The 21,295-nt window shown below is 35.2% G+C and overlaps 2 protein-coding genes across 4 annotated transcripts in view; one reads left to right on the top strand and one right to left on the bottom strand.

Moving 5' to 3' along the window:
• The window catches only part of CHRM5 (cholinergic receptor muscarinic 5), a 47,628-nt gene extending 39,056 nt beyond the window's left edge, over positions 1–8,572 (bottom strand). The window contains exon 1 of one of the 3 annotated variants that reach the window (XR_015804482.1): positions 7,882–8,572. The gene's annotated coding sequence lies outside the window, so the exon portion shown is untranslated. The remainder of the gene's footprint in view (positions 1–7,881) is intronic. The other 2 variants (XM_088167192.1, XM_088167191.1) reach the window with 2 other exon arrangements.
• Positions 1–21,295, top strand: part of AVEN (apoptosis and caspase activation inhibitor) — an 82,400-nt gene that overhangs the window by 27,142 nt on the left and 33,963 nt on the right. The window lies entirely within an intron of this gene.

Consider the following 21,295-nt stretch of genomic DNA (forward strand, 5'->3'; position numbering starts at 1 on the left):
AATTTTCTTTTGTGTATCTCCACATGGTTCTGTCTCCCCTTCTTTTATGTTTCTTCTATTATTAATTTCATAATGCCTTGTTAATTGTCCCCTTACTCTTGCTTTTATGTATATATATATATATATACTCTTTCTGCCCCAGAGATAACTTTATTTCTCTGAATTGTATTTGATTATGAAAAAAGGAGGAAGAGGAAGAAGGAGGAATAAAAATCTTCAGGAAGAATAATCTAGCCTTTTAGAGGAAAATTGCCTACAAATATGAGATGACTAAATTAACTTGTAGAAATGTGATCTGAAAGCATCAGATCTCATACCTTTACCTTACAAGCGCAGTTTAGCTTGTCAAAGAAAATTGGTCTTTATAAATATCTCTGTGTAAAGTAACATTTAACTAGAGACAAAGCATTTTAGTGTCTAAAGTGTTTGATTTGGTCATGTTATCTTTTTGTTTAAAAAAAACAAACTCAACAACAAAAAAAAACTAGTGATTATTTGTGTTTAGTGCCTGTACTTCAGAATAGTTTATATCAGTGCACGTGAAGCTTCTTTTGTCTGTTCATTTATTAATAGAAGAGTCTTTTGTTCTTTTGGGGGTTTCTATTTGCAATTTTTTCTACTTTAAAGTATTTTAACATAGTATCATTTTATACTGCTGCTGTGAGTATACAAACCTGAGGAAGTGAACCGTAGAAACCGTTTGGGAAGCAAAATTGGGAGTATGAATTAAAGACCTATTTTTACAAACTTGTTCAATAGAGGAAAAGAATATTTATGGTCTAAATTCTAGCATGAATTAAAAATGAACTGACAGCTGGGCACAGCTAAACTTAGAAATTATTCCATTTCCTCCTCTCCTTGCAAGATGTTTTAAAAACATATCTAATGTAATTGTTAATTAAATTATAATTTCATTATTTGCTTTTAGATGTTAGAGATAAAATACTACCAAGAAACATCAAGCATAGTTCCTTCATTTTTTTAACTTGCAAAACATGTGAAATAACAAGCATAATTAAAAAAAATCAGCTTCAGTAATGTTTGAGACAAATTTGAGGAAGGGAAAGTTGCTATTTTTTCTTTCCCTAGCTTAAATTCCCTATTGACTTGAAAGATAGTGGGCAAGGTACATGAAAGGCTAACCCCAGCATAGCCAGTAAAATTAACAGATTACAAAGCCAAGGAAACCCTTTGTGATTGGGTGAACTCTTCTGAATAACATGAGCAGTCATCACAGCAAGTTGTGAACGTCAGTGTTTGACTTAAGGCACATCTCTTAGTACAGTTACTGTCAAAAGCTCTTGTCAGTCTTGATTTAAACATGTCTGCTTTGACTTCGACATGGCTTTTAATGTGTGTCCCATAACATGCTCAGAGTTAAGATCAGGAAATGCAGGCTGGATGGGTAAATGGAGAGGTGGACTGAGAACTGTCAGGACGGCAGAGCTTGGAGGGTTGTGGTCAGTGCCACAGGGTCTGCAGAGGGCTGCAGCTGGCATTGTGTCTCAGGGCTCGGTACTGGGTCTTCCTGAACTTACTGATCAGTGATCTGCATGGAGGGACAGAGTACCCAACTGTGAGGACAGGCCAATACTCCAGAGTGCTGTGCTGCCATCCAGCATCCCTAGACAGGATTGAGAGTTGGGCAGAGAGGAACCTAATGAAAGGACCTGGGGGTGCTGGTGGACAGTAACTGTCCATGAGCCAGCAGTGTGCTCTAGTGGGCAAGAAGGCCAATGGAATCCTGAGCTGCATTAGAAAGAGCATTGGCAGCAGGTTGAGGGAGGTCCTGCCCCTCTACTGAGCCCTGATGACCCTCACCTGGAGTGCTGTGTCTATTTCTGGGCTCCTCGGGGCAAGAGAGACATGGAGCTACTGAACAGGTCCAGTGAAGGGCAGCAAGACAGCATCTCTTATGAGACAAGGTTGAGGGAGTTGGGCCATTTTAGCCTGCAAAGGAGATGATTGAGAGGGGACCTCATCAGAGCATACAAGTATCTGAAGGGCAGGTGACAAGAGGATGTGGTCAGACTGTTTTCAAGTGGTATCCAGTGACAAGAGGCAGCAGGCATAAATTGAAACACGGGAAGTTTCATCTGAATATGAGAAAAACCTATTTTGAGGATGCCAGAACATTGGAACAGTTGCCTAGAGAGAGTGTGGAGTCTCCTTCTCTGGAGGTATTCAAAACATGCCTGGAGCAGTTCCTGTGCAACCCATTTTAGGTGAATCTTGTTTAGCAGGGAGGTTGCACTAGGTGATCTCCAGAGATTCGGATTGAATTTCCAACCCCAACCATTCTGTGATTCTGTGAATTTCAGTGGTGCAGCTCTAGGTGATTAGAGCTCTTTGATTTATCTGATGTATTGTTACCTTCACTTTTAAAAGTGTGTATCTCATTTCTCCTCTAATTCTGGATAGCCTGATGACTGCAGAGAGTTGCAGAAAAAAACCCACACAAATGACAGATTAAATTCTCTGCACATGAAGATTAAGTGAAGTACAGTGCGTGTGTGTGTGAACAGTCCCTATACATTTAAAGTCATCTGAGATGATTGTTATTCCTCCTCAGTTGAAAACAAGTAAACTACAGAAACTGGGAAAAGAATAGAGAAGAAAACAGAAAATACATCATGGTATATACAAATCAGTGACACAGGCACATCATGTAGGTTTTTGCACTTTGGATCTCAGAAGCTCCACAGGGAAACAATAGTACTGAAAAGATACAGCAAAGGCCAGCAAGACATCCAACAGTATGGAAGAATTTACATATAAGGCATGGCTAAGGGTGGTATGAGTAGAGTAAAATAGAGGTCTTCAACTGCAAAGACAGATGAGAACAGTATGCCATAGCCCTGTGTGAAATAAATCATGGAAGGATTAATACAATAAATAAGAAATTTTTATTGTCTTAAGAAATTATTGCTGTCTCTTGTTATATTATTATTATTATTATTATCTGCTAGTGGAAGAAGCAGGGAATATTGAATGAAACTATCTGGCAGCAAATTCAAAGCAAAGGTATTTTTTGATGGTGAGTTATAATTAAATATAGAAATTTATCACAGGATGTTGTGGAAACTGAATTTTTTTGCAGGTTCAAAAACAACTGGAAAAGTACTTCGAGGGTTATCTTATAAATAAGACATTATCTCAGGCTCAAAAAAAATCCCTGAACTGCAAACAGCTAGAGGCAGACAGAATGCTTCTGAGGACGTATCCCTGTATGTGTGCCTTGATTTCAGTCGTCCTTAGACTCATGCTCTTGGTTATTGTTGTGCAGAATTTGGGGCTGTATGGAGCTTCTGATGGATATGGTGTGACCTTTCTCAAGTGATGTGCTTCTTTCTTCCCTGTTTGTAAGCTGTAGATTCACTAAATTAATATTTAAAGGTTGATATGATGTCAGTTCAAAACTGCTGGAAAGTATTGAGGTCCTGTAAAGAATTGAATTTTAAGATTTTTAGCACGCTTTCTAGTTTCACCACTGGTTGATACATAAGTATATAGCAGAGGAATAGCAAGTTGAATTCCTTTTAAAGCATTAATACTGCTCAATGAGCCAGACTATACAAATGGATATTTATAATGACTCAGGACAGATTTCAGGAATATTGAAGAAGACTAGGGAATGTCTTTCTAGAAGTGAAAAAAAATCCTATCAAATGGAACTATTTAGGTAACTGTAGATCCATGAATTTGATACCAATTCTGGGAAAAAAAGAATGGAGAAGCTGATGTAGGATTTGGCTAACTGAGATTTAAAGTGTGGAGGCAGCCCTTGCAGGACCTGAAAGTTAGTCAAGGAGCAGGTATCACAAACAAAGAGAGGAATGAGCTGAGCAGATGTATGTTGAGGCTGTTGGGCTGCAGGTTTTGAGTTGCCAGGAACACACAGTTGGATCTGCTGTAACAAAACTTCCTCCTATGCAAATGCTGCTTTGCCATGTCAGACCCTTCCCAAAGCAGTTTATATCTGCCAGAAATATATGTAAGCCCTTGTGCTTCTGTTTTAAGTCAGCGTTTGTACTGATAGAGACCTGAATGTCTGCCCTGTGCATTGTTACCTATAGCGGTATACTGGTTTTGTGTGAACTGGCTCTGCCTGTTTATTAAAAAAAACCCCAAATAAACAAAAAACGAAATCAAAACGCCCCCCTCAAGAAAAACAAATAACAAAAAAGCCATAAAAACAACAACAACAACAACAAATTTAAAAAAACACCAACTCTCTATATATTAATATATAAAAAAAATATATGAATACAGATTAAAAATTTATATATATGAATATAACCATTATCAGTCGGTTTGACTTTTTGAAAGATAGCTCTTTCCACCTGGTTGGCAGTACTGCATAATATTGCCCTCATATATTTATAGTGCAAATGGTTTGAAGTGTTTTAGTGCCTTTTTTCTCATTACAGTAATTTTTGGAGGCAGGAGATTGTTTAATGAAGGGCTTGAGAGAGATGTAAATGGCCATGGTGAATTTTGTGTTCATTTGTAACTCAAGGTGAAATAGTCATACTGCATTAGTGATTTAACTATAGGAGCATAAGTTCTGGATTTCGTTCCATACTTTCTATTAGCTTATATGAGGCCTTTTAATAAAAGGATGGAAGTGTAAAAGTATCTTATGTTTTACCTGTAACGTAGTAGTGTTGATGGACGTGATAGTGAATGCAGAAGCTAGGCCAACAGCTCAGCAACATGTGTACCTCCAAGCCTGTGCTCAGATTTGTGGATTTCTTTTAGCTGATAACTGCCCAAAAGGGGCAGTTGGCACTTTTGGTTTGTGTCTAATTAGCATAATTTTTAAAAGGCTTATTAAACCATACTTACTGCTTTAATATTTGTTATTTGCTGAATTAATTGGGAAGGGGGTCCTGTATGCATGGACCACATGCCGTTTTGCTAAGCAGGTGCACTCTCTTTGGGCAATTGCCTGTTATTTTGTGATTTATTTATTTCACGTATACAAACAACTCAATACAGAGTGGAAATGAAAAGATATCTTTGTCAGATGCTCAGTGATCCTTAAACAACTGATTATGATAAAAGTGGAAAAATACATATTGACTTACTGCTTTCAGGTGATATGATTTTACATAATTACACATTTTGGAAAACACTTAGTGACTCTTGGTCACCTGGTGTGATTCTTGGGGATGGTCCTGTACAGGGCAAGTAGTTAGACTCAATGATCCTTGTAGGTTCCTTCCAACTCAGCATATTCTGTGATTCTTTGATACTTATTTCTGATTGCATGGACGATTAGGTTTTGGAACTAATAATAAACTGATCATTTAGTTAGTACATTTGAATTTTTTGAGGATAAGTGAGAGAAATAATGCACTTAAAATAAAAATAGCATTTATCTTGATGACTTAAAACAATTAATGAATACATCTGAAAAAATCCACCTTTAAAAAATATTGTATATTGAAAAAAATGTTAGTTATATCTACTGCTTTCCTACAAGTAAGTTTTCCACTTGTTCTTAGCCCTCTCATATTTTAACTGAGCTTAAAAACGCCTTAACTGCAGTTCTCAGTTCAGAGGTTTCTAAAACACAAGTTTTGAGTAAGCCTTTTGACATCTTTGAATAATCACCTGATTTTTCTTAAATAAGAATGTTGGTTAGCTGACATGTTTTCGAGTTTGGAGTGGTGGTTTTTTTTCGGGGGGAGCAGGTTGTTTGTTTTTTTTGTTTTTAAGCTGTGATAAGCAGTATCTTTTACAAAAGAGAAAGCAAAAACTCTGAAAACATTAAAGTAAACAAAACTTCTAGTGTGAGAACAGTACTTGGAGAAACAAAGGTTGAATTCCAATTCTTATTTTTCACTCTTTTTTAATATCCAGCTCTGAACCACATCTAGCAGATACAAAGCTGTCTTCTGAAATCAGCTGACAAACGCTGTATTGCATTTGCTGCTTGTTGCAAATATTATTGGGTTGTAGTAGGCTTTGATGGTTCAAGTTATGGAAATCATTAACTATTGAAACTTACAGCCATATTATTTTAGTTTCTATTGTACAGAACCTACTTCCTCACTTATGATTTTTTTCCTGGTGTGTTGGATGTGAGACAAAGTATCAGTGTTGTTGTATAGGAGCTGTGAGGAGGCAGGAAGAATTCTTACTGGATCACAGTGATATGTGAAGTGAAACATGGGGAAAAATGATTGAGAGAGAAAAGGACAGAAACTGGGGAAATAGAGAGTGCTGGAACCTGTCAACAACAAATGGCTGAGTTATGGGTGCACTAGCAAAAATTCCATCAAGTTCTTCTTAAATACAGCAATTGGGAAAATGGAAAAGAGTTAGAATAATAGAAATGTCTTTGTCTGTATTAAGCAGAAGACTTAAGTGTGTTTAGAGAAATGGGTTTTCCCCCTGCCACGGCAGTAAAAAGTGTGACTAGTAGAACAAGTTTCAGATATATAAAGTATGCCACAGTAATATGCATGAAATTACCCCTTTCTTGCAGAAGTTATTTCACATATCCTGCCATTATTTGGGGAGTATGTCGTTGACTCCTTATAATGAGCCTTGTCTCATATCAACTTGAGTTTTTTAGTCTCATACTATTCTACCTGTCTTTGGCAAATAAGTTCAGTGCTCTAGCACTTGTTAGAATTCTTAAAGGCTTTGTGCATAAGTCTGTCTTTAATAATTAGTCTATCTTTAGCAAGCATCAGGCAAGAGAGATACTGTTTTAGTAAAGTTAGCAAAACATAAAAAGAAAAAAACCAGAAAGAACTGTAGGTTATATTAAATACTACTATCATATAATCAGATGTGCTAAATAGAAACAAGGGAGGTGATACAGAGAGAAGTAGAGGAGATACAATATTTCTTATTCTAGCGTTGTTTTAAGTATCTTAATAAATAGAAAAAATTGTGCGAAAACAATAAAAGACAGTAGCAACAAAGATGTTTTTCAAACTGCAATTGATTACAAAATTGACTAGTGTGAAAATATAAATGGTATGTTAAATGATATAAAATTCTTAGTGCTTTTTTAATTTTGAGGGTTGTGGGAGGTTTTTGTATCTGAGCAAATGTATCTTTGTCTATGACTTCTAAGTGTAATTTTTTTATTAAAAGGTCTAGTGTTTATTTTTCAAGCCCTAAGAAATGGTAGAATCTCATTCTGAAATGTTTTGCATCCTATTTTCATGTAGAATTCATGTCTATGTGACTCATGTGAATGCTGTAAATGAGTGAAAAAAATGAGATGACCTGCACCTTCTTTTTTTATAGTTTAACTGGTGAAAGGATGTCCAGTCTTCTTATTGACACTGTACACAATACCTTGGGGTGCATTAACATGGTGCTGTTTCCTTACTGTGCTGTAGTTTACCTTTCATAAATAACTGATCAACACTTCTAGCTTTATTTCATATTCTTTTATATAAACAGAGATGTATTATTCTGTAATAAAATATATCCCCTCACATCTGCTGCTGTGGTGCAAAATGTTCTTTGCTTTGCCAGATTAAATAGATAATGAAGTGCAGTAAATGTTTTGTGGTACTATTAACAGAAGCATGGCTTTTAAAAAATTTCTTTTTTAAACAGCCATGCATGCAAATATGTATTAAAATATTTTGAAGGATTTAAATCTTAGGAAATATTTCACTCTGGTATAAGTCGAGATAATTTAAGAGTTTTTCCTTTGAATAATCTTAATATCAAAAGAGAGACGTTATTTTTACAGTATAGGAAATCTAAGAACATTAAACATCAGTCACTGAAGCATTTAAACTTCAGTGTTAGTATAAAGAATTTTAAATTGAGTTATTTTTAATACATTAACATATATGTTGATGTGATAAAACAATGAAAGCAGTATATGAAATAAGAACTTACCTAGGAGATACTTGACTGAAGCTTTGTCTGTGCTCTGTCAGAATATACCGAGACTCACTCAGCAGATAGGAAGCTTTTTGTATTTGAAATGCATTGTGCACTCTCGTCTTGTGATTTGTTTTCCACAGCGTCTTCTTGTTCACTGCTGCTTTGCTCTTGTGGTATTGGTTGTTTCCAGTTTATTTCCAGGTATCTTCAGTATCTGAGTTCTTCCACATTCAGGATTTTTGTTAATTCTGCCCTGATCAGGTAACAAAAAGGACCTGTGAAGTTTGCATCTTTCCCTCCCCACAAAAAAAAATGTAAAAAAAGGCAAAGGCACTGACCCCGGTTAACTCAAGTATTCAGCACCCATTTAAAAAAATCATTTAAATATTTTATATCCAGTAAATTCCATCTGTTTTCTCATGCTGTTCCAACACTGAAAAGTTATTTCCCTACACGTTTTGGTAGCCTCCACATTTTAGATTTTTGTAGGAAATATACAGGATCAGTAGACATCAGGTCTTAACTTTTAATCCGTGCAACATTATTCTGTGATGGATGATGAAGGTCTGCCTCTCTCAGCTCCTCATGCTTCTGTCAGACACAGATGTGAAATGCTGCTTTAGAGAGAGGGGGAAAAAATCCTGAAGGGTGTAGTGTTTTGTCATCTCTCAGGACAGTGAGCATGCATGGCATCAATGAGTGGCAGATATGAGCTATTCAAACCAGTCGCTGAAGTGACAGGATGACGCTTTCATACATAATAGAACCATTAATTATTTCTTCTGATGGACGGCAGTGTGTACTAGAAGAAAAAAGCAGCAGAAGATAATACTAGGTTTGATAGGTTCTCTGTGTTTTAACAGCTTGTCATTAAGAAACAAACCAGGAAAAAAACCTGCTGTTTTGGAATATGATCAGGTAAAACAGACCAGAGTTGTTTTGACAGAGTGGATGTCATTTATAGGGTCAAAAACTCCAGTCCGGTTAAGGTCTATTAAAAGCTAGCTTTTTATAAAAAGGATGTTCTGATGGATCTGCTTTAAAAATCATGGTTTGTGTTTTGCTTCATGTAGCTTTTTATTTGGGAAACCTGACTGTTGTCTTGTAGGCTTTCATTTATAACTTAATTTATAGATTAAACCCACACATTGACTTTTTTCCCCTGCAAAAGGAAATATTAACATTAAAAAAAAATGTTTTTCAGAGGACTCTGTGTATGAAGATTGTGTTCAAACTCATTACATACTTTGTATCATTGACACTCACAAATCCATTTCTAATTAATTTAGGAATTTAAATAGTCTGATTTATTGTTGAGGAACTGCTCTCTCGAGGTTAATATAAAAAAATGTTACATTTTGAAGAACTCACTTCAGTGTAGCATAAGCCTTCATAAATATAAAATATGATGGATAAAATCTTAATTCGCAGTATCAATATTGTTAAGGGCAATGTATGATGATTGTGGGGAAAATAATGCGATGTTTAGAACTTTTCCTTAAAATAGAGGGGTTTTTTTTCTCTCAGAATTTTCTTTAGTGTAACTTTGCTTTTTAAATTTATTGACAAGAAAATGTTTACAATCTATTTCTTTTTTTTTTTGTCTTCTGTACTTTGAAGGTGAAGAAGAGATAATATGATGACTACTTAAAACCAGGGTGAAATATAAACCCACCACAAAGGTGATGGGAGGAAGGGCTACTTCTGCTGGTTTGTACTTGTTTACTCCAAGTATAAGGAACCTCTCTCATCATTGAAGAGGAAAACTTATCTTCATCTTCCTTATTATGAAATGATGGAGAGCATCTGGATAAAGCTTTTTCTAGTTTATCCAGTCAAAAATCATGAGCATTGTTATGCCTTTATATCACATCAAATAACTTTTGGAATATTTTTGTTCTCTAGCTTGCATTCTATCTCACTCCAGACCAAATCCAAGCCTAGAAGTACACGATGGCTGTAACTTTAAATCTAAGTTGTCAATTTTGTGTCTTTCGATAACAAGTCGAGTTGCCAAGGATACAATGGGTACATGATATAAAGTCCATGCTGAAAGTACTGGAATGAGACATACTTTCTGAAATAATATTAACACTTTCTCTCTCATGATTTATGTCTTCACATATACAATCCATGCCTGTGGTTGGTGCCCAAGCTGAACTGAAAGTGTCCTGAATTTATTAGCATATTTCATAAAAGTGTTGATTCTTAAGAAAACGTTTTAAGAATTTGGAATCTGACAAGGCACAACCTTTGTATTCTCAGATAATCTTTTGGGAGGCAAACACTAGCCTGATCTGCTTCCCCCTTTGCAAATCCCAAAACAGAGGACTCAAATATCTACTCTGTTATTATCCCCTGAAGCACAAAATTTTATATATATATATATATATATATAGATATAGATATATTTTATATATAGATACATATATATATATATCTATATATCTCCCACTTTTTTCCTCCCTGCAGGACAAAGTAAACGGAACTTTGTGTGTGTTGGTATCAAAAGTATTCTGCTGTCTCAAACCTGGATATGAGGATAACTCAAATAAAGCAGCATGTTAAAATTTACGGGATGACAATAATTCTGACATCTTGATGTGCAACTTTAGACGTGATTCAGAATTCAAACACTGAAGATGAAGGTGGTTAAAATTTTCAACCTTCAATACAGCACAAAGAATTGTATTTTTAGCATGGTGTTCTGAAAATCTTTTCTGTTTGGTCAGTCTGCAACAGGAGTAAGTTATATATAAGCTGCATGACTCAAGTGGATATATAACATCTGTGGTGGAGAATGTACTGTAGTACATGTAGTAGCAAAAGCTTCAAGCACGCACCACTGAGCACTCCAAAGGGCCTGTCGTCCATCTTGTGATATCTACTGGATATCTGCGTGCACTAGGGGACTGCTTCCCTGCAGAGTTTCGTTATCTTGGACTCACAAGGTGGCCTGATGAGGGATTCCATGTTGGTAAATAACAGTTGACATGAAGTTCTCACATTTCTAAGTTAGCAGAAAGGAATCACAGGGCACTGGCTACATCCCTCTACTTCGTTGCATTTGGATCACAGGCGTATTGTCTTCTGCATAACTTTGTGACAGCAGAAAAGTTACCTTTGTAGTGAGGCCAAAGTCCTGTACTTGGACAGACTTCTGTTTCAGTTCCTACTATTTTGAGTGGTCTTATGCACAAAAAAACTACTATGTAGCTTTTGTTAACAATGGGTTGAAACTCTGCACCTGAAAATTTGATCTAGGGTGAATAATGTACTTACCTGCTTTAAGAAGAGTGCTTTTAAAAGTTGCCTAAGAAGCGAGCAGAATGCTTTCTTAAAAACATTTTGCATTTTAAGTATATTAGTATTTGACTTGAAAGCTCACTGAAATTTCATTGCAACCTTCACAGTGATATTTAATATTGACAGTATCAAAGCTGGTAGCTTTGCAAATAATATTAAGCCATGTATCACCTGTGTTAGTCCATTCACGATTAATAATTATGGATTCTTCAAGTCCTAAAGGCCAAGTATTGCCCCCACTGTATCAAAGTAATTTGTCAAATATATTGGAAGAAACATTTTTCTAATAAGACTGAGTGATCAGTAAAGCTGTATCTCAATGAACCATTTCTACAAGTTATAAAATGTGTGATAATCACTAACGTTAGCATTGCAAATGAATTTGGAAAAACCCTAAAAGAAGACATAGTGTTAGAGAACACTTCTAAGCGTTTTCCTTCTTGAGAATTTTATCAAGTGTTTACCATTTATCTAACAAACAGCTATGTACATGGAAATTCTATTTTTACCTTTTTTTCTGAATATTGTCATTCAGATTTTAGAGAGCTGTAAGATTACCTGTTTCAAGCAAGTTGATAACTAGTGGTTGCTTTTCGGAGAAAAGCGGTGTATTTATCAGAATTTTTAAATTGCTGAAGAACTAATGTTCTGAAGAAAATGTCATCATTATTTCTGCTTTTGTTGCCAAGAAGTATTTCTTGCCTTTGTGAACAAAATACTCCTTTGCCTTCTTTTATCCCTTTTTTATGGGAAGGTGTTTTTGTGTATTTGTTGTGATCTCATATCAATAATTATTGATTATTGCAGATTAAATAATTCTTGTTTGTCAATGGAATATTTTATTATCTTCCAGCTAAATGAAGTTGATCTGCAAAACTGTATTTTCAGTGTTTAATATAGAGCATGTTTGGTCTGAAAATAAAAACAGTCTTCAAAGTTTTAAAACTTTGAAATCAATTGGATAATTAACAATGAATAATTTTTGATTTAAGAACATGTCAACCTGAATCTTAAAATTATTTTGAATTTAACAGCAATATCTGCTAGCTCTCAGTGGAAGTAGATACTTAGGCATTTCTTAAAATTGATTCTCTTCTCATTAAATGGGTATTTCCCGTAGCCTGGAAAATGGTATAAATCCACAAGCTCAAAAGAGAAATGGAATGAGACAGCTTAGAAGGCATTTTTGTTACCTAGGAAATGAGTGCTTAGCACAAGTCTTGTCATGTCAGACATCTGAGACCTTTTGTGTTTCCTAGATTTTAGTTATGGCAGTAAAGCTAGACTTGAGACAAAGTGGCTTTAATATGAAAAATCTTTGAAAGGAAAGACAAATAGTTTGTTTTCTACTTTTCTAGTCAAAGGGTTGCTAGTAGATGAATTTGGACAGAATGAGGTAATAAAAATGTATACCTACCACTACTCCTAATAAAGATAATTTAACATTATTTCTAGTGCTGATGGTTGCTACTAACATTGCGTTGGAAAATTTATTCAGTGAAATATTGCAAGAATGACACTTGCAATTAAACTTTTATTTTTGAGAAAGGTAACTAGTGCGCTGAAACACAGTCCAATGAATTTGTTTTAGAAATCATACCGTGAGCATTTTTGTGTGTTAAAATTTGACTGCCTTGGTATGTTTTTTCCCCATTATTTCAATGTTAGAAACAGCCAAAGATTCCTGCTTTTGTTTAACACACTATTCGGAAGGGTAGATAATAGATAGCTAATAGGTAGATCTCACAAATATATGAGCTTCAATTATATTTTTAATCAAATTTAATTAATGGATCTGTATTTGTGAATGTGATGTCTGTTTGATTCAGCCAAATTACAGCAGGTTGCTGTTACTGAACTATTCAGATTGGTAACAAATTATGGAACTATTTTGAAGACTGAACAGTTTTGCATAATTGTTGTTTGTTAACTTGTGGTATTTGATGAATATGTGCTCACCAGATGCTGGCCAGACATCTTTCAATTGACTCTATTTTTTAGACTGTTCATGAACAAAATTGATTATGACCTTGGATTTGTTTTGGCAGCCCTGTCCCTCACCTGTGTTAAAGACAAGTTTTGCAGGTTTTTTGGTAGGGTTTTTTCCTTTTTTTGCTTTATTTTGTTTGGGGTTTATTTTTTTTGTTTGTTTGTTTGTTTGATTTGCGTTTTTTTGGTAAAGGTAAGATTCAGTAACACTGTGACCACAAATTCTAGAAGAGTTCGTGGAGGGTGGTGTCAAAGATTTTTAAGTTTTGCTTATGCATATTCTTCCTTTCTCTCTCAATTTGATCTTTCTAGTTGCCATAACAACTTCATAATAGCAGCACATTTACTGCTGTAGTTAAGGTTGTGTCAGCACTTCCATTATAAGCTACTGTTTTCAGGAATTTCTAATTTATTCACAGGCTTAAAAATGGCATACAGTAAGTCTATGTAATTGGTTTTAATGTATGGTACCAACTTTTTGAAAGCTGCTGTTGTCTGAGCTCTGATGGTACGTATAAAATAGCATATTGTTCCAAGTGGGTTTTTTTTCTTTTCTTTTTTTACTGAGAAGCAGCACAGCATTTTTAGTCTAAAATTAATTTTGGCTGGTTCCCATCTGCCAGAGGTATGAGAATCAACATGTTCTTTTGCTCTACCACAATGCCCCATCATGCCTGTATCCAGTTAAACCCATCTGTTCCTGTTAGTTAAAAGGTTAGTGTGAGCATGGTGCTTTTCTGGGAAGCAGGAAAAATATAACCTTTTTAATAACGAAGTTTCACATCTCATTAAGAAATAAGTGTTTGACATCTTCAATACTTTTATGATTATTTTTATGTTAAATAAAGACTAGCAATGTTGAATGGTGGATGATTTTTGAAAGGCAAGAAGTAGAGGGTGAGTCTGTTTCTAGTATTGAAAAAGTCAGCTATTCATTGTAGATGCAGTTCCTCTTATAGAGTTTTAGCAAGGAATTGTGCATAACTACAATACAGATTTCAAGTTTCTGAAATCTGGAAATTGTTTAGCCTGGGTAATGTGTCAAAGCAGTTACATAATTTGCTGAAGGTGTTCTGTAACTCCGTGAGTGATTCCACTAAGCCTGTGATAAAGGGATTGTTTAAAGACTTTATTTCACCGAAATCGATTTTGGGGGTTTTATTTAAACACATTTATTTCATGCAAATTTACAAGGCACAGCACAAACTTGCTTCCCTGAATAATTATGAATTATATACTGTGATATATATACTGTGAGGATTCATGAGAATTTTGTTTGCTTTTTTTTTCACCTATCTTATTGCCGAATGTATTGCAAGACACTAGACCCTAAAACAAAATTATGTGGTTTTGCTGTAGGAGACAATATAACAGTATGTCATAAAAAGAGCCCCAGAACTTTCATATTCTTTTTAATCCCAAATTGTTTTTATTTTACTTTGAAGTCTTCACTTCCATAAAATTACTTAAATTTGAAGCATGTTCTTTTTTACTTTATTTAATCTATGGTGCTACTTCACTAATAAAATACAGTGGCAGCTATTTAGAGATTTCTATCACCTTGGTTGATCTTTGTGAAACTTTAGCAACAACGTGTAACTTTAAAAAAAGAGTGATTTGAATGGTCTGTAGTGATCACAACTGTTCATTTCAAAGGCAAATTTCTTTGATTGTTTCTTATAAAGGAAAATATATCTAATTTAATCATCCTAGTTAGAAAGTATTTCTTTACATATATCTTATTCTGAAGAAAGATTGTAGGTATTTCTCAAATAAGAAATATAAATAATTTTTTTAGAAGTTCATTGATGCCTTCAGCGTAGACCGCGTGTTTGATTTTAGACAGGTGAAGTATTCAGCCCGGATATCCTGTGCCTGAGCACTTCATTGCTCTTAATTTCCTGCCAGAATTGGTTTAATTGTTAATTGTTTTCTATAGTATGGCTTTGAAATCATACTCAGAAAATTGCTTTTGAGAGATTTTTCCCAACTGACTATACGACTATATGTAGACTATAATGTAGGCTATATATATTTTGCAAGAAAACCCACTTAAGTGCTCCATAAAGAAATTATTTTGAAAGTGCCACATCATTACAGTATTTGCAAATGGTGTTGCTTTTTCTAGGTTTTACAGCAGTCTGCATTTGTACTTCTATCATCTTTTGTTAGTTTCTCCTTGTATTTCCTCCCTATTCCCTGAATTCACGGAGCTTTGATTTTCTGAGTGTTCTTAGACCTTGAGGATTAATTTTAAACTTAAGCATGAAGGGTTAGTTGCTTTCTAGGTTCTGTGTCCTGTTGTGATTCTCATTGTAAAAGATTTTGTCCTGTCTGTGGTAAGAATTAATGGAAAATTTTCCATCCTTTGCATCCTTCATAGCTGTGAGAAGTTACTCCCTCTCATCTCTGCAACCGTCTTCGTAGGCGTAAATATCTGAACAGAATCCTAGCTTGGTGCTATTATTCAATAGTAAACTTCAGATGAGAGGAATCATGGAAAGGAGTTGTTTAATGTTGCAGACTTTGGGTAAACTTTAGTCTGTCTACATTTGCTTTGAAATCTGTAAGGCAGTTCTCTGGAGCTGTTGAAGTTACCTTAGTTACAAGGTTTTGCTCAAAATACTCTGAAAGATCTCCCTCTTTATCAATGACGACTGGGATAAAACATAAGGTTTGATGTCAGTTGCATCTCAGAACAGCAGTGTAAAGCTAACAGTATTAATACGTCTGGGTTGTTGGGATAAGTTGTTGCAAAAGCTTTTCTTTTTTCCAAGACACTGTGAAGTGCTATGTCAGTCTTCAATGTATTAGAAATTAGGTAAGGGAAGTACATATTTATGAAGGAAAGATTTAAATAAAAGTACAGATCAGGGATTACATTTTTTTAAAAGCCCATGGTTTGCAAATTGTATAAGCTATTATCTATAAATGCCTAGGTACAGCTTGTTTCCAGAAAGCAATCAGCTATAGGTCCCTTCTTCTTCCTTCATGTCTTCTATAATTTTGCAAACAGTTCCCTTAAAAAATCTTTGGCTGCAAAATTACTGAAATTGTGAAAGCTTTTTGGACATTCACTAATATAAAATTTTATGTCCTTTCTTTCTAATAGATAAACATTAATTTCACTGATATTCTATTGTTTGGCCTTCAGTTGAGCTAAAGTTCAAATTTTAGGTTTCAGACTTACCTGAAAAGTTATTAGTTTCCTGTAGGTTTTTTCCTAGGTTAACTAATATTGTTTGTGAGCCATGTGTGTAGGTGTCACCCAGCAGATAGTCATGTGCCTGAAGAACACATGCCCATAATTCAGGTGGTTTCATAGTGATGTGTGGTTCATTCTCTGTCTCGTGATGTGACAAATAAGCTTGATGTTTGTATTCTGCAGAAGGGCCAAGCCATCCCCCAAAAAACACAAAACTCGCTAGTTTCCCAGTAAGTGAGGAATGATCTCTGAAGTCTTCCAGAAGAGGTAAAAAACCAGGTCTTGTTCAAAAACCTCAATAATCTTCCTGCTGTATTTCTGCTTTCATGCATATATTATTCAGGAAAAAGAAGTCCTTTCTTCTTGCTTTCAGATTGTATGCAGGTTATTCTAAAGACTCATTTTATAAACTTGGCAATTCGGAAGTGAAATCTGTACACAAAAGATGTAATTTGAACTTGCCTAATAATTAGGGCACAGTTAAGTCTACTGCAGTGGTACAGTTTAAAATCTAGCCTTGTAAGTAATGAATTCAAAATATTAAAGATACTGGATTTTTAGTTTGCTCTTCCAAATTCTGTGTTTTACTCTCCAGTCTATTAAGTAACCTTTTATGGTTTATGCATTTTAATCCTGTCATTTTACCAGTTTAAAAACATCTACTGGAGCCTTTATCAGAACCAAGAATTAATGAAGTAATGAATTCACTTTCACACACTGCTTAAAAGCTAGTTCTAACAATAGATAAGGAAGTTTAAAGGAGAAAGGAATCCAGCTCTTATTTGGAAGGGGAATATCAATGAACGAGGCACCACTGAGAGTGCACACTGGAAGGCTGAAAAATCAGGAAAGATGAGAAACTTATAAATGTCTCTGCATCATGACTACATTATCTCGCTGTTTTATATCTATATAGGGCCATTCTTTGTTGAGATTAATATTTTTGCATTTTAGTCACCGCTTCACTATTCAATTAAAGAATCCTGGGAACTGAAGTTTATCTCTGCCCACTTGTGGAGCAGGGACTGGGATTTTGTCTCAGAAGGAGGATGTTCTGTTTTGTTTTGGTGTTTGGTTGGTGTTTTTTTTTCCTCCTGAGGATTTACTGCTGCAGCATTGGGAACTGGAGAGAAAACCTCAGTAGAGCACCTTTATTTGTGACAGATTCCACTTAATTCTTTCATTTCAAAATTATTTTAGAATTTTGAGAATGACTGTATTTTGATACCTCATGTTTATTTTACTGTTTCAAGGATGTTATATTTGCAGGATAAACTAATGTAAATGTGATGCAATACTTATCTGTTTGAATATTGAGTGTTTTAAATATGCTCAGTTACAATTTCTAAAATTGAATTTTTAAAAGTTTCTCAAGTACAGATGTCCTAGGAGAGAATTAGCCTCTTGCTGAGTAGTGCTGGGGTAATGCAGATAGCATTTTTAAACACCTATTTGGGCATGCAATTCTGGTTTTCTCACTGAAAGTACAGGTCAAAAAGTATACTCTTACTCCTTAGTGTTCAATGCTTCCAGATGTGTTTCTGCATCTGGAGTAGGAATGTACAGTAGGAAAGACCCAATAACTTTTAATAATTATCTAGTTATTTAAATCGTACTTTAATGCAATTATTTTTCATTTCCATTCAGCTAAGAATTAGGAAAATATATACTTCGTTTTTTCATTGTGTGCTTTTTGAGTGACTCAATGTATGAATGCATTTGTCAGCTAGATTATGAGTATCGTGCTCTATGCCTTATCTCAGCCTTATTTTTAAGGAATCTCTGTCTTTTCTTCCAGTCACATAGACGTCAAGTCTCAGAGGGGAGCACAAGACTCATGCTTCTGTGATTCATCACATGGTCTCCTGCCACACTGCAGGCATCCTGCAGAATGGCAGCAAGAGACTCCTATCTCAGTACCCGTCTGCCAGCCCACATGTACAGCGTGCTTGGGTAGGAGAGGAAAGATTTGCAGACCAGAGAGGCCTGGCCATCAAGAGCTGGGTGAGAGGGGACAGGGCTGTGCAGAAGCAGAGGAAGCCTCAGGCCTATCTTGCAGTTGTGATACCTGCAGGACAGGGACTGTGTCTCACATGAGCAGATACAGACATATGTCTGTGTCATCAGTGAACAAGATTGCCCATTCCCGTGATTGTGTGTAATGCACACAGCTTCTGCTTCAGAGAGCTGCTTTTTGGTAAAGCATGTCTTTTTGATTGCCACTATAAAATAGAGATGAACATTGAAATTCAATGCTTGCAAAAGAATGCATCTGTGCAGTTAAAATATCTCTTACAGAGACATGGCCACTTGTGTGATGAGAAGAAACAGGAAGTTAAGCTGTGGTTCTGTTCATCCAGAGATTTTGAGTATCTTCAGAAATATTGGGCTTTGCTTCCTGCTGGGTATTTGAATGGAGCAGTGTTCCATGAAATCTACCTGCAGATGGAATAGTCTGTGTATGCAAGGGGAAGTTTAGTTGTTCTGTCCTTTGTCTTCCTCTGCCTCTTGAGGAATAGCGTATCTTCCCAGTCACTTGTTTTCCTCAATTTGAATTCATTTTTTGGGGGTAATCATCAAAGACCATTTTTTTCCCTTTCCCCTGCAGGGATTGGGGTGTGGGAAGGGTATTGTCTGCAGAAATCATATTTGTTACCTATGTGCAGCAAGCCAATAATCAATTATCAAAAATTTTTACTATTTGTACATTTTGACAAACTAAGGAATTAGTTCTCATTGGCTACAAGTTGTGGAGTTCTCTTATTTATTAGTATTCTATCTTCTGTTGGTTAATGATTCTCTCATTTCCCACCCTGATTACTCCACATGCTCAGGTTTTCTCTTCTTTTGAGTTGGTGGGTTTCTTGTTCCAGTGGTCACAATCTCCCCTGCTGGAATTACCTTTTAGATAATTACCTTTTAGCTGGAGCCAATTTCAGCACAGTTGCTGAGTTGGGTTTATTGGTTTCTTCCTTATCTTGGGAGCTTTGCCAGGTGGTCTATAAATTCTGCATTCTTTGTGTCCACTTTCAGAGGGCATCCTGCTTCCCAAGCCTTGTTATCCTCCCCTTAGGTCTGAGATTGCTGAAGCATGTCCAGCTCTGTACCTTAACGAGGCAATTCTACCAACAAGTAATTTGTGTTTCTAACTCATGGACATCACTTGGAGCTTGCTTGTTAGCTGCTCTCTGTTTCATGGACTAAATCTCCCTTCTTGTTGATTAGGCTTGAAAGCCTAATACTGAGATCAAACATCAAAGAACATTCTTTCGTAGAAAGAGTTTACATAGTCCACATTTTGCAACAACGTTGCAGTATATTTAACATAAAGACATAAAAGGAAGAAATTAAATCTTAGAATGTAGAAGTTAACTGTTATCTGCTGCTTCAGCTCTTATTTGACTGGTCCAGGATATGTAAAAAATCACCTTCTAGCAGCAAATGGGATCTGTGAAACAGCTGTGTGCTTTTCAGTAACTTTAGCAACAATGAGCAATGAGAGCAGTTTCATGCATTTTATCAATCAATGAGATTCTAGAAATATTTGAGACTATTTTGTGTATTAGTTGGGACAGTTAACAGACCAGTGCCCTTTTTTTTTCTTTTTTTTTTTTTTTTTATTTTAATATCATTCATTGGATGTATGGGTAGATATTCATGCTTCAGAGACTTCCTTTTTCATCATCCACTTTCCTGTTATCTCAGTGAAAACTCTTGCAAAGAATGCCTTAAATGTAAAAAATACCTTGAAAATATTACGACTGACAGCATTTTCTGCCTAGGAGAAAAGAAGTGCTGTTTGTGTAATGAATTAAAGATGGCATTTACCTCCAACAGCAGAAGAGACGCTGCTATCTGTAGAAACACCTTGGTTAGCAATCTTGGGTTTGAAACTGGTCCAAATGTGGATGGCTGAGTACAAAATGTACCCTCTATTATGAAACATGGTTTCTTTTGATCAGGTGATCTACTTCTTAAAGTAAAAGAGATGTTGAACATTCGGTTGGCATAACAGAAAATAGTTGTGTAATTCTAATGAGGTTCATTATAGAAGTATGTTGAGCATGTTGATTTAGACATTTTATTTCTTCCATGTGTGTTCCAAATCACTGCAATCTTCTATGCAGACCATGCTACTAGCACAACTTCAAAATTTATTGAGCATTTCGAGGTAATCCACAGGATATACATTCAAAAATGTTAAATTATATCTCAGATAAAGACTGGAAACTGTATGTGCCCATTTGGAAGTCCTTTATTTGATGTTCTTGAAGTAAGCAAGCACCTTTTTTGGTGAGACCAATGTTCAGAAAAATGACATTGGAGTAATCAAACATAGGAGGTTTGTCTCAGGTAAGCCTTAATTTTTCATTACTTATAGTGACTTTGAAATAATATTTCATGCAAATTTTATAGTCCATAATTTTATAATACTATAACCTTGTAGTGGATGTGAGGGCTGCTTTTTTAGTGAATAATGATGAATGTTGATATTTACTGATAGTAATGGATATAATTATAATGAATGGTATTTTATGAAAATAATGGAATATAAAGAAGAAATGTATTGAAAGTTGAAAGTAAATGTAGAATTTAGAATTTAGTCCTTGTCTTGAAGCTGCTGTATTTTTCTGTTTTTTAAACAGACCAAGATTTTAATGAAGCTCTGTTTTATGGCATTCATTAAGAAAAACTTTAGCGGCAGAGTTTCAAGTGGCTTGCTGCTGGGGATTTTTTGAATGAGATCTTGCCTAGATAGTGATTTATTTATATTTTTATCATGTTCTTAAATAGAAGTAGTGATGCCACTAGTGGAATATACTAAGGAAACCAGATTTTAAAAAATTGGTTTATTTATGCTATTTGTTAATAAAAATAAGAAATTAAATTAGAGGAAATTGTAGTATTTCTTCTGTAAGTATGGAA

The sequence above is a fragment of the Sturnus vulgaris genome, chromosome 6 (genome assembly GCF_052056855.1).
Source record: "Sturnus vulgaris isolate bStuVul1 chromosome 6, bStuVul1.hap1, whole genome shotgun sequence".
In the NCBI taxonomy this organism is placed as follows: Eukaryota; Metazoa; Chordata; class Aves; order Passeriformes; family Sturnidae; genus Sturnus; species Sturnus vulgaris.